At 45.5% G+C, this 12944-nt stretch overlaps 1 long non-coding RNA gene across 1 annotated transcript in view; it reads left to right on the forward strand.

Moving 5' to 3' along the window:
- LOC117351174 overlaps positions 1 to 12944 on the forward strand; it is a 30542-nt gene that overhangs the window by 5028 nt on the left and 12570 nt on the right. The gene's annotated exons all lie outside the window — the stretch shown is intronic.

The following is a 12944-nucleotide window of genomic DNA, read 5'->3' on the forward strand; positions in this document are numbered from 1 at the left end:
CTAGTACTATTGAACATTTCTATAGTGCTGAAAAGCATAGGCAGTGCTGTACATTTGACATGTAATAGATGGTCCCTTCTCTGAAGAGCTTACAATCTAGTTTGGACAAACAGATAGGAATTCTCTCCCAATAACTTTGAGGCAGGAAACCAACTCTAATAAATTCAAGTCTAACCTCAAATCTTTCCTCTTAAGACGCGTCTGAGGTTTAGACCCAGAGCTTAATCTGATCTAACCCATGTGCCCTTATGTTTTATCCTTTCCCTTCTATTTTTTTTTTTTTTTTAAATTTTAGGCAATATAACCCCACCCTCTTCCCTTTTATGTCTCATGCAGTTTTCCTTTTTATATATTGTAATCATGTATGTCTTATCCCATTTTAATTTTCTTTAACTTTTAAAATTGTATTATGTAAACCACTTAGGAAGGTCAAGACTTAATAAAACTTGAATTATATATCCTATGAATAAGCAGTGGATATCCAAGTCCATCTTAATAATAGCCTATGGACTTTGGGGAGGGGGGGTTAGATATATTAGTGATACAAAAGTGGCATTGCAAGGCTCAAAGGTGAAGGGGAGAAATATGTAGAAGCTGATAAAGGTAAGGCTGAATTGCTTGACAAATATTTCTGTTCTGTGCTCACAGCTGAAGTGCCGGGAGCAGAACCACAGAAGACAAATGCAAATAGGTCTTGAGGTGTGGCAGACCTTGAATGATTTTCAGAGGATTGTGTTTGTGAGGAGTTAGCTAAAGCAAAGGTAGCCAAACTGAGGGGCCGGATGCTGCACATCCGAGGGTACCAAAGGAACTTCGGGGAAGTTCAGGCTGACCGTTTCAATGCTTCATCTACAGTCAGGAGTGGTACCGGAGAACTGAAGAGGGGCAGACGTGGTCCCTCTCCACAAAAGTGGAAGTAAAGGAGAAGGAGGGAACTACAGGCCCATAAGTCTGACTTCTATAGTAAGAAAATTAATGGAAACACTTTTAAAACAGAGAATAGTGACTTTCTGGTTATTTGAGAGTTAATGTACAATTCTGGAGGCCGCACCTTCAAAAAGATATAAACAGGTTGGAGTCGGTCCAGAGGAAGGCAGCTAAAATGGTCAATGGTCTTCGTTATAAGGCATCCAAGGACAATTAAAGATCTCAATCTGTATACTCTGGAGGAAAGCACAAGACAGACAGAAAAGGTGACCTGTGCTGCTCAATTTCTTTATTATAATCAAGATTCAACACGTACGTGTTTCGGCTGTATGGCCTGCCTCAGGAGTCTACAAATAAGAGTGAAAAAAGAAATATAATAAGACAGCTAAAACCATTGAATCAAAATAATTTTTTATACATATCTAAAAATGAAATGTAACGCTCTGTACCCGTTATTATTTGCACTTAGGGCAATGCTTATGTCTTGTTATTACCGCTTTATTATTCTAGTTTGGTATTTGCTGTTATCGGACACGCAAGAGTCCGCTGCATCTCTTCTTCTGCAATATAAAATTGTTACGGATTTACCTTCCGCGTTCCTTGTTTTGATTTGTTGACTTTTGCATTTACCATAAACTCTCTGATGGTGTGAATGATATCCTTATTTTGTACATGATTTAGCCACAGTGAGTTTATGGCAAATAGCTCTCTCGTACAGGAATGCTTCCTTTCAAACTGTTACTCTACAAACCTATCTCTTCTTTCACCCCAATGAAACAAACACTGGTCACAAAGAGCTGGAGAGAATTCCTTGAGCCATGCACTTTAGGGTTTTCCAAACTGTTTTAATGTAAAAAAATACACAAGGACACAACACCTTTTGCAAGACACTGCATTTTAACTCATATTTCTAGATTTATGATTCATGAATTCCACATCATCATTATAAGAATGATTTTATTTTAACTTTCTGAGAGTCCTGCTCTTATTATGCCCGATTTAAATTTCACTCGATATTCAGCTTGACCTGGACAACTAGCCAGCAGCACTAAATGCCCCCAACACTATTGTTTTAACCTCGATAAATACTGTCCATGCAATGAGATGCCAAAATAAAACATATCCATTATGCTGGGGAGTAGAGAGAATTGTGGTTGCTGAGGTTTAGCTGGCTAAACATTTGAAAACTTGGCTTTTCTCTAAAATGTAACTACTCCCTCCCTCTCCATTATACTAAGTCCCTCTTTCTTTCTTTTTACTAAGCCCTTCCTCTTTCCATTGGAGTTCCTTTCTATATTAATTCCTGTATACCGTGTCGAGCTCTACTTTTGTGGAGATGATGCGGTATACAAACTTAAGGTTTAGTTTAGTTTAGTTACAAATGCTAGTCAGACAAAATCTTTGAAGTGAGGAGAGTGTGGTGCAGTGGTTAGAGGTTGTGGGTTCAAACCCTCCACTGCTCCAGGTACATTAGATCGATTGTGAGCCCACAGGCAGACAGGGGAAATGCTTGAGTATCTGTAGGTAAACTGCTTTGAGTGTGGTTATGTATACCTCGCCACATGTGCCAGGAGGTCCCTGCTTGCTCACACACTCTTGAGAACTTCCCCAGAAAATGCACAAGTATCTTCCTGCGTTCTGCCTCTCTTATCTTAATTATCCTACTGTACCCTCGGCTCACTGCCTAGTTTTTTTCTGTACCCTTATTCCAACTGCCATTATTATATAGTATATAACTACTGCCAAATACTATATAAGTAAAGATATGTGTAAATGTTATTTATGTGGGATGTGGCCATACCAGGGTACAAACTATACAGGAGAGACAGGACACATAAAAAGGGTGGAGGAATAGCGCTGTACATAAAAGACTCCATACCCTCAGCCAGGATGGAAACAACAGTACGGGCAGATGGCTTGGAATCACTATGGGTTAAGCTACAGGGAGGAATTGGGGCAGACATTAATTGGGTCTGTACTACCGCCCACCTGGACAACCGGAAGAAATCGACCAGAACATGGAGGCTGAACTGAGGCAGGTATGCAGAAGCGGAAATGTGGTGGTGATGGGGGACTTCAACTATCCTGGGATAGACTGGAGTATTGGACACTCAAACTGCGCAAGGGAGACCAAATTCCTAAAGGTCATGGAGCAACTGGTCATGGAACCAACACGGGGCGATGCCACTCTTGACCTAATCTTCAACGGACTAGGGGGGCCAGCAAAAGAGGTGGCGGTATTAGCCCTGCTAGGTAACAGCGATCACAACACGATCCAGTGCAGGCTAGAAATTGGATCATCAAAGGGGAAAAGAACCACAACGACGGCACTCAACTTCAAAAAAGGAAATTATGATGCCATGAGGGAAATGGTGGGAAAGAAACTCAAAGGCAACATAGGAAAGATGGAATCCGTAGAAAAAGCCTGGACCTTACTCAAGGGGTCTGTGCACGAAGCACAAAACCTGTACATCCCCAAGTTCAGGAAAGGGTGCAAAAAAAATAGAACAAAAAACCCAGTGTGGATAACAAATGCAGTGAAGAAGGCGATAAGCGACAAAAAAGCATCATTCAGAAAATGGAAAAAAGACCAATCAGAGGAGAACCAAAAAGTGCACAAAGAACACCAGAAGGAGTGTCACCGACTGGTTAGAAAAGCAAAAAGGGAATACGAAGAGAGACTGGCAGAGGAAGCAACAAACTTCAAGTCTTTCTTCAGATACGTCAAGGGGAAGCAACCGGCAAGAGAAGAAGTGGGACCATTGGATGATGGAGATAGAAAGGGAGTAGTAAAAGAAGAGAAAGAGATAGCTGACAAGTTAAATGAGTTCTTCACGAGGGAGAATACAACCAACATTCCGGAACCCGAGGAAATCGTAATAGGAGACCAAAATGATAAGCTGGTCAATTTAAAGGTAAGCCAAGAGGATGTACTCAAGCAGATAGACAGACTAAAAAGCGACAAATCGCCAGGTCCGGACGGCATTCACCCAAGGGTACTCAAGGAACTAAAAAACGAAATAGCGGAGCCACCCCGACAAATATGCAACCTATCCCTAAAAACCGGAGAGATCCCGGAGGACTGGAAAATAGCAAATGTCACGCCCATCTTCAAGAAGGGCTCAAGGGGCGACCCAGGAAACTACAGGCCGGTGAGCCTGACCTCAGTCCCGGGAAAGATGATGGAGACACTGATTAAGGACAGCATCTGTGAATATATCGAAAACAATGTGCAGCTAAAACCGAGTCAGCATGGCTTCTGCAAGGGTAGGTCTTGCCTCACAAACTTATTGTACTTCTTTGAGGGGGTGAACAGCCAGGTGGATAAAGGGGAATCTATAGATATCATTTACCTCGACTTCCAAAAAGCCTTCGACAAGGTACCACACGAGAGACTGCTCAAAAAGATATGGAACCACGGGGTGCAAGGGGAGGTCCACCGATGGATCAAAAACTGGCTGGCAAACAGGAAACAGAGGGTTGGCGTAAAGGGCCACTACTCGGACTGGAAAGGGGTCACGAGCAGAGTTCCACAGGGGTCGGTGCTGGGACCGCTCCTGTTCAATATCTACATAAACGACCTAGAAGCGGGAACCAAGTGCGAGGTCATAAAATTTGCAGATGACACCAAACTATACAGCAGGGCTCAAATGAGGGAAGACTGCGAAGATCTCCAAAAGGATCTAACGCAGCTGGAAAAGTGGGCCGAAAAATGGCAAATGAGCTTCAACGTAGGGAAATGCAAGGTCATGCACGTGGGGAAAAAGAACCCGATGTTCACTTACAAAATGGGGGGAACACCACTAGGGGTCAGTAACCTGGAGAGAAACCTGGGAGTGATGGTAGACGCAACACTGAAGGCATCGGCGCAGTGCGCCACGGCCTCAAGGAAAGCTAACAGAATGTTGGGTATCATTAAGAAGGGTATCACGACCAGGACGAGGGAAGTCATCATGCCGCTGTATCGTGCAATGGTGCGGCCGCATCTGGAGTACTGTGTCCAGTACTGGTCGCCGCACCTCAAGAAGGACATGGCGGTACTAGAGGGAGTACAGAGAAGAGCGACTAAACTGATAAAGAGAATGGAAAATCTCCCATATACCAACAGATTAAAGCAGCTAGGACTTTTCTCCCTGGAAAAGCGGAGACTTAGAGGAGACATGATAGAAACCTTCAAGATCCTGAAAGGCATAGAAAAAGTAGACAGGGACAGATTTTTCAAATTAAGGGGCACCACAAGTACAAGAGGGCACTCGGAGAAACTGAAAGGGGACAGGTTTAGAACAAACGCTAGGAAGTTCTTCTTCACTCAGAGGGTGGTGGATACATGGAACGCGCTTCCAGAGGCTGTGGTAGACAGGAACACATTAAATGGTTTCAAAGAAGGTTTGGATAGATTCCTAGAAGAAAAAGGGATTGAAGGGTATAGATAGATATAGACCACTGCTCAGGCAATGGGCTTGATGGGCCACCGCGGGAGCGGACCACTGAGCAGGATGGACCTCTGGTCTGCCTCAGCGGAGGCAACTTCTTATGTTCTTATGTTATCACAGTCAAGGATTTACACAAACTCTGAACGTCAACAATTTATCTTTATTTGAAGGACAGTTTCGGACATAAATCGAACAAAGTGAGAACCATTTTGCACAGCTGTAGGAAAGCATTTTAATTTTAGTAGTAAAGAACTGTTGCCACACCTCACCTTAAAGACAATCTTGAAATTTGCATGGAACTAGAATCGGCAGCTGGGTTGAAGCATATAGTTGATCTCCTGGCCTCCAACACCGTACAATGAAACAGAAAGACACACGGGCTATACAGCTGTACAAACCTACAGATCCAGGGGCTGCGCACAACGGGCTCAGCACATTTCTCAGGAATGTTCTCCTACCCTCGCAACTTTTTCGCTCCCATTGCTCAATATTATGGGATGCGGGTTAATGTAGGTGGAATAGTGTCCCCCAATTAAAAGAACTCAAGACATTGCCCGTTTGCAAGAAGTCGGCTTAACCGATTCAGAATGGGTAAAGCTTAAATAAAACAGCGTAGGGGACCTCGGTTTTTCTTCGGGAACGTGGAGTGGCAGTGCCCTTTTGGAAAACACTGCAATACTAGGTAGACCTACAGTTGACTATTTTTATGTATGCTCGGCAGATAAAAGTGAAGTGCAGCATGCCCATCTCTGAGCTTCTGTAGTCTCTTTAATCACTGGAAGAAGAAACTCAAAACCTACATGAACACAAGAATCCCAGCAGCTTACAAACACGCGTCTGGCTGATTTATGCCAGTCGACCCAAAGAGGCTAATCCATTTTTCCTAGTGTGCCTGGAACAGCAGTTCTGACTTGCATTATAAGACAAAAACAACCAACCAGATCAGACCAACCTCTGAGCCGACTTGGATAAGCTCTTCTCTAAAGAACACCAACCACAGGGCACTGGCCGCTTAGCTATTGAATTTCCACAGTTCTTCTCCTTTGTGCAATGTTATCTTAAAGCAACCAGCACTCTAATGACTGCTTTAAGCAAATTACATTCAAGGGTTAGTCTACAAAAGCAGCCTAAAACAAGCAAGTCACTGGTTTTATAAGACACTCAGGTACCTTTCATTTCTTTTTTAGTAGTTTCACTGACATTTAGCATCTCCCCTGGTTCTGTACCAGCAGAGGGTTGTTCCCATTTCCTGCTTGTAGCAAAATAATTTGAAAATGAAGTTCTTTGTAACTGAAGTTTGTCACTCAGGCAACATTGCAATCCCTAGTCATAAATATCATATACAACTAACAAAAGAGCACAATTCCATTCTGGACTACTGCAACCTACTTATACAAGAAAGCACAGTTACTTACCATAACAGGTGTTATCCAGGGACAGCAGGCAGCTATTCTCATATATGGGCGACGTCATCCACGGAGCCCGGATGCGGACAGCCTCACAAGCAGACTTGCTTGAAGAAACTCAGAAGTTTCGAGTCTGCCGCACCGCGCATGCGCAAGCGCCTTCCCACCCAATGTAGGGTGCGCGTCTCCTCAGTTCAGATAGCTAGCAGAGAAGCCAACCAGGGGAGGTGGGTGGGTTGTGAGAATAGCTGCCTGCTGTCCCTGGAAAACACCTGTTACGGTAAGTAACTGTGCTTAATCACAGGACAAGCAGGCAGCATATTCTCACATCTGGGTGACCTCCAAGCTAACCAAAATGGGATGGTGGGAATGCTGGCAACTTAGGAGAATAAATTTTGTAATACTGTCTGGCCAAAATGGCCATCCCGTCTGGAAAAAGTATCCAGACAATAATGAGAGGTGAATGTATGAACCAAGGACCAAGTAGCAGCCTTGCAAATTTCCTCAATAGGTGTAGATCTGAGGAAAGCTACTGAAGCTGCCATTGCTCTGACTTTATGGGCTGTGATTTTACTGTGAAGAGGTAATCCAGCCTGAGCATAGCAGAAAGAGATGCAAGCAGCCATCCAGTTGGAAATGGTACGTTTAGAAATCGGATGTCCCAACTTGTTTGGATCGAAGGAGACAAAAAGTTGAGGAGCAGATCTGTGTGGTTTGGTGCTTTCTAAGTAGAAGGCCAAAGCACGCTTAGAGTCCAGGGTATGAAGAGCTAATTCTCCAGGATGGGAATGAGGCCTTGGAAAAAAATACTGGAAGTACAATGGATTGATTGAGATGAAATTCTGAAACCACTTTAGGTAAGAATTTAGGATGAGTACGAAGGACCACCTTGTCATGATGGAACACAGTGAAAGGTGGATCAGCAACTAAAGCTTGCAGCTCACTGACTCTTCGAGCAGATGTGAGGGCAATGAGAAACACCACTTTCCAAGTGAGATATTTCAGATGAGCTGTATCCATTGGTTCAAAAGGAGGCTTCATCAATTGAGCAAGAACATTGAGATCCCAAACCACTGGAGGCGGTTTGAGAGGAAGTTTGACATTGAAAAGTCCTTTCATAAATCTGGAAACCACAGGATGAGCAGAAAGGGGTTTCCATTCGATAGGCTGATGGAAAGCAGCAATTGCACTAAGATGGACTCAAATGGATTTAGACTTGAGGCCAGAGGTAGATAAGTGCAGAAGATAATCCAAGACGGAAGATAAGGAGGTATCTCGAGGCTCCTTGTTATGAGAAATGCACCACGTAGAAAATCAAGTCCATTTTTGGTGGTAGCATTGTCTAGTGGCAGGCTTTCTGGAAGCAGAAAACTGAAGAAGAGTTATGTTGAGAGGTACCAAGCTGTCAAGTGCAGAGACTGCAGGTTGGGATGAAGAAGGGATCCCTGACTCTGTGTAAGCAGAGATGGGAAAAACTGGTAGAAGGTATGGCTCCCTGCTGCTGAGCTGAAGTAGAAGGGAGAACCAGGGTTGCCTGGGCCACTGAGGTGCTATTAGAATCATGGTGGCATGATCGTTCTTGAGCTTGACAAGAATCTTGAGAATAAGAGGGAATGGAGGAAACGCATACAGGAACAGATTCGTCCATTCCAGAAGGAAAGCATCTGCCTCGAGGCGATGAGGAGAGTATATCCTGGAGTAGAACTGAGGCAGGTTGTGGGGAGACGCAAAGAGATCTTTTCAGGAATTCCCCACTGAGAAAAAATGTGATGAAGAGGAGAGGAATTAAGTGTCCATTCGTGAGGTTGCAGAAGACGACTCAATTTGTCCGCCAGACAGTTTTTTTCTCCTTGAACGTAGACTGCTTTCAGGAAGGTGTTGTGATGGATCGCCCAGTCCCACACCTGTTGAGCTTCCTGACAAGGAGGGAGTGATCCTGTTCCTCCCTGCTTGTTAACACAGTACATGTCAACTTGATTGTCTGTCCGAACAAGGACTACCTGGTCGTGAAGAAATGCTGAAAAGCTTTGAGAGCATTGAAGATCGCTCTGAGTTCCAACAGATTGATGCAACACTGACTATCCGTGCTGGACCAGTGGCCTTGAGTAAGGAGATCATCGAGATGAGCCCCCCCAAGTGAAGGTCGAGGAATCTGTCGTGAGGACCTTCTGATGAGGGGGTGTCTGAAACAGTAAACCTCTGGAGAGATTGGAATAAAGCATCCACCAGTGGAGATATTGTCTCACCGAAGGAGTGACTATAATGTGTTGAGAGAGTGGGTCGCAAGCCTGCGCCCACTGAGAGGCCAGGGTCCACTGAGGAATTCTGAGGTGAAGTCTGGCAAAAGGAGTCACGTGAACGGTCGAGGCCATGTGACCGAGTAGTACCATCATGTGTCTCTCTGAGAGTGAAGAAAGGGAAGAAACTTTGCAGCACAGCTGAAGAAGAGCATCCAGACACTGCTGAGGAAGGCATGCTCTGAGTTGGACAGTGTCCAGAACAGCTCCGATGAACTGTAGGTTCTGAGGGGCTGAAGGTGGGATTTGGGAAAAGTTGATTTTGAATCCCAAGCTTTGTAGGAACCACATAGTCCGTTGGGTCGCTACAAGAACGCCTTGAGATGTTGAATCTTTGATGAGCCAATTGTCCAGGTAGGGAAACACCTGAAGACCATGCTTCCACAGAGCTGCTGCCACTACTATTAGGCACTTGGTGAACACTCTGGGAGATGATGCCAGGCCGAAGGGTAGGCACTCTGTACTGAAAATGCAGATTCCCCACCCGAAATCTGAGGTAGCTTGGAAGTCGGATGAATGGAGATGTGAGTGTAAGCCTCCTTGAGATCTAGAGAACATAACCAATTGTTCTGATCTAGAAGGGGATAAAGGGATGAAAGGGACAACATGCAAAATTTTTCTTTGACCAAAAATTTGTTGAGAGTCCTGAGATCCAGTATGGGTCGCAGATCGCCCGTCTTCTTTGAAACTAGGAAGTAACGGGAGTAAAAACCCCTGTTCTGCTGTTCCAAGGGAACTTCTCAATGGCACGGAGACGAAGCAGAGCTTGAGCTTCCTGAAGAAGAAAGGTGGTCTGGGATGGATTGGAAGGATACTCTCTTGGAGGAAGCTCTGGTGGAATCTTAGAGAAATGAAGAGAGTATCCTTCCCTGATTATTGACAGCACCCAGAGGTTGGATGTAATGGTCTCCCCATCAATGGTAAAAATGATGGAGACGACCTCTGAAGGGAAGAGGACAGAGGCAGAACGATGGTGGTTATGCTCTGTTTGAGACAGTCAAAAAGGCCGAGAAGCCTTTGGTGCAGCAGAAGGCTAAAGTTTCTGTTGCTTCTGCTGTTGTTGCGGTTTCTTGGGAGTTGCTCGAGTGTAAGGAGCTGCCCTCGGAGGATAATGCCTCTGATAGGATGGAAGAGGTTTAGAAGGCTTGGAAGGAGCTGGCTTAGGCTTTGGTTTCACTATGGAAGCAAAAGATTTCTCATGCTCAGACAACTTCTTGGTGGCAGCCTCTATCGATTCATCAAAGAGGTCATTGCCTTCACAAGGAATATTGGCGAGACGATCCTGAATGTTGGGATCCATATCAATGGTGCGAAGCTAGGCAAGGTGGCGCATCGCTACTGAGAAAGCAGTGACCCTCGAGGAAAGTTCAAAGGCATCATATGACTGAAGAAGGTTTAACCTGAGTTGTGCTAAAATAGCAATGACTTGCTGGATCTCTAAAAGTCTGTGTTGACCAATGTCTTTAGAAAAACCAGGGAGTATATCAATAAAATACTTGAAATAAGTAGTAAATATAAAATTATAATTTAAAACCCTGGAGGTCATCATCGAATTTTGATTAAGACGACAGCCAAACTTGTCCATGGTCCTGCCCTCTCTGCATAGACCCTGGAAGGATGACTCCTCTTTAAGGAAGATTCCACAAGCAGGGACTGATGAGATAGTTGGGAGTTTCAAAGCCCTTGCAATGTATAGTTCTATACCTCGATTCCAACTTGCCTGGAACAGCAGAATGGCATAAGGAGTCTCCAGGTTTCGTCTGAAAGTCTGAGTAAGAAGCCCGTTAAGAGGAAGTTTGAGAGACTCCGCAGGAGGCCGAGGCAAAGCCATTTCCTTTAAATACTTCTTAGAACCAAAGTCCAGTTTAATATCCAGGTCCTCAGCCATTTGACGGAGGAAAAGGACAATTGATCCGCAAGAGGATGGCCTCGAGAGGGACTCGATGCGCCTCGAGTGGAGAACGAAGGTGAGGCCTCTCTGGAATATTGATATCCTAGTGAAAAAACAGACTGGGGCGAAGCACTGGAAGAAGCAGAGCCTTCATGTTCCGCTATTGGTGTCCTGGATCGAGTTGGAGGCCTCGAAGAGATGGAAGGCCTGGAAGAGGAAGGCTTCTCTCTGGAGGAGCACCTGCGCCTCGATGAGGGCCTCGACCGGTGATGAGTGCTGCCTGGAAGCAAATTTCGTGCGAGGCCGAGGAGACTTCGCCCTATGCCTCGAAACAGGCAATGCCTTATGTGAGGATATAGGGCTGGAAGATGTAGATCGAAGTCCCATAGACTCTGTGGTCTGGATCGAAGTATCTCGAAGCACTCCCATAGACTCGGCTCCTTGTATGGAGTGTGAGGATTCCAGACGAGACACTCGCAAAGACTGGACTCCTTGCATAGAGTGTGAAGATTCCAGACCAGACACTCGCAAAGACTGGTCTCCTTGCATAGAGTGTGTAGATTCAGCTCGAGGCACAGGCAAAAGGACTCGACCTCTTGTGAGACTGCTGAGTGCCCAGGCTGGACTGCAGGAAGCAGAGTCGAGGCAGGACTATATTTGGTCAGTAACTGAACAAATTCCCGCTCTAAAATTGTCTGGATGGTAGCCTGCAATTGTGGATCCGAGTCTGAAACTGGACCACTTGCTGAGGCTAAAGGCTCCGAGGACGAAGAGGAAGAATGCTTCGACTTGGAGGAATGATGATTAGGTAGCTTGAGGACCACCGCTGGAACTGTCTGCTGAGGTATCTGACCTGAGGGAAGCTCAAGAGAAGACTTGGCAGATTTACTCGAGGTCGAGGACATTCCAAACGAGGAAGGTCTGATGAGAGTCGAGGTCGAAGTCGTGGAGACAGGAGGACACCCCGTAGCAGGCCTGATCGAATTGGAGGTCGAGAGTGTAGCAGGGATTTCCATACTGAAAATCTTCTCCACTTGAACTCGACGAAGTTTGAGGGCTCAAGGTTGAAGGGTAGCGCAGCGAACGCACGACTCCGGGCAATGGTCAGGCCCCGGACACTGAAGGCACCAGCGGTGTGGATCAGTAAGGGAGATCACACGCTGGCACTGGCTACACTTCTTGAAGTCCGTGACCAGCCGGGACATAGAAGGAAAAATAGCAGCCGCAAAGTCGAAGCCTGCAGACTGAGGGCGTGCAACAGACCCAGCTGTCATTCGACGAAAAAATTAAACTTTTTTTTTTTTAACAAAATAAAACACGAGCTGCAGTGAGAGAAGGCACGAAGTGAACTAAGTTCAGCGCGGAGCGTCAAAGACGGACTTCTCAGCTCTGCGGAGAACCGAGGAGACGCGCCCTGTACTGGGCAGGAAGGCGCTCGCGCATGCGCGGTGCGGCAGACTCAAAACTTCTGAGTTTCTTCAAGCAAGTCTGCATCCGGGCTCTGTGGATGACGTCACCCACATATGAGAATAGGCTGCCTGCTTGTCCTGGGATAAGAGGTCTTAAGACTTAAAATAAATTTCTTTAGTAGAACCTGACACAAAGCTAAAGTCAGAAGAAAAATGATGTCAATCTGCTTAAGCAATATTGTGTACAAGATAAGACACTGGGATGTACTGTGTTTCCCCAAAAATAAGACAGTGTCTTATATTAATTTTGGGTCCAAAAAGCACACTAGGGCTTATTTTTGGGGATAGCCGGGCCGGCTCTTCCGTGGATAGCGCAAGGAGATGCCAACCTGCGGCTTTGAACGGAACGAACCGGCCAGACACGCTGCTGCTCCAAAAAGACGAGAATGATCGCGTTCAGACCACGGGCCGCAAATAAAACTTGGAGAGCCACATATGGCCCACAGGCCGCGTGTTTGAGACCGCTGCTCTACAAAGAAGGTTTGCACCCTCCTAGAGTTGATACAGAGTTTACCTTCCAG

The sequence above is a fragment of the Geotrypetes seraphini genome, chromosome 17 (assembly GCF_902459505.1).
Source record: "Geotrypetes seraphini chromosome 17, aGeoSer1.1, whole genome shotgun sequence".
Classification (NCBI taxonomy): domain Eukaryota; kingdom Metazoa; phylum Chordata; class Amphibia; order Gymnophiona; family Dermophiidae; genus Geotrypetes; species Geotrypetes seraphini.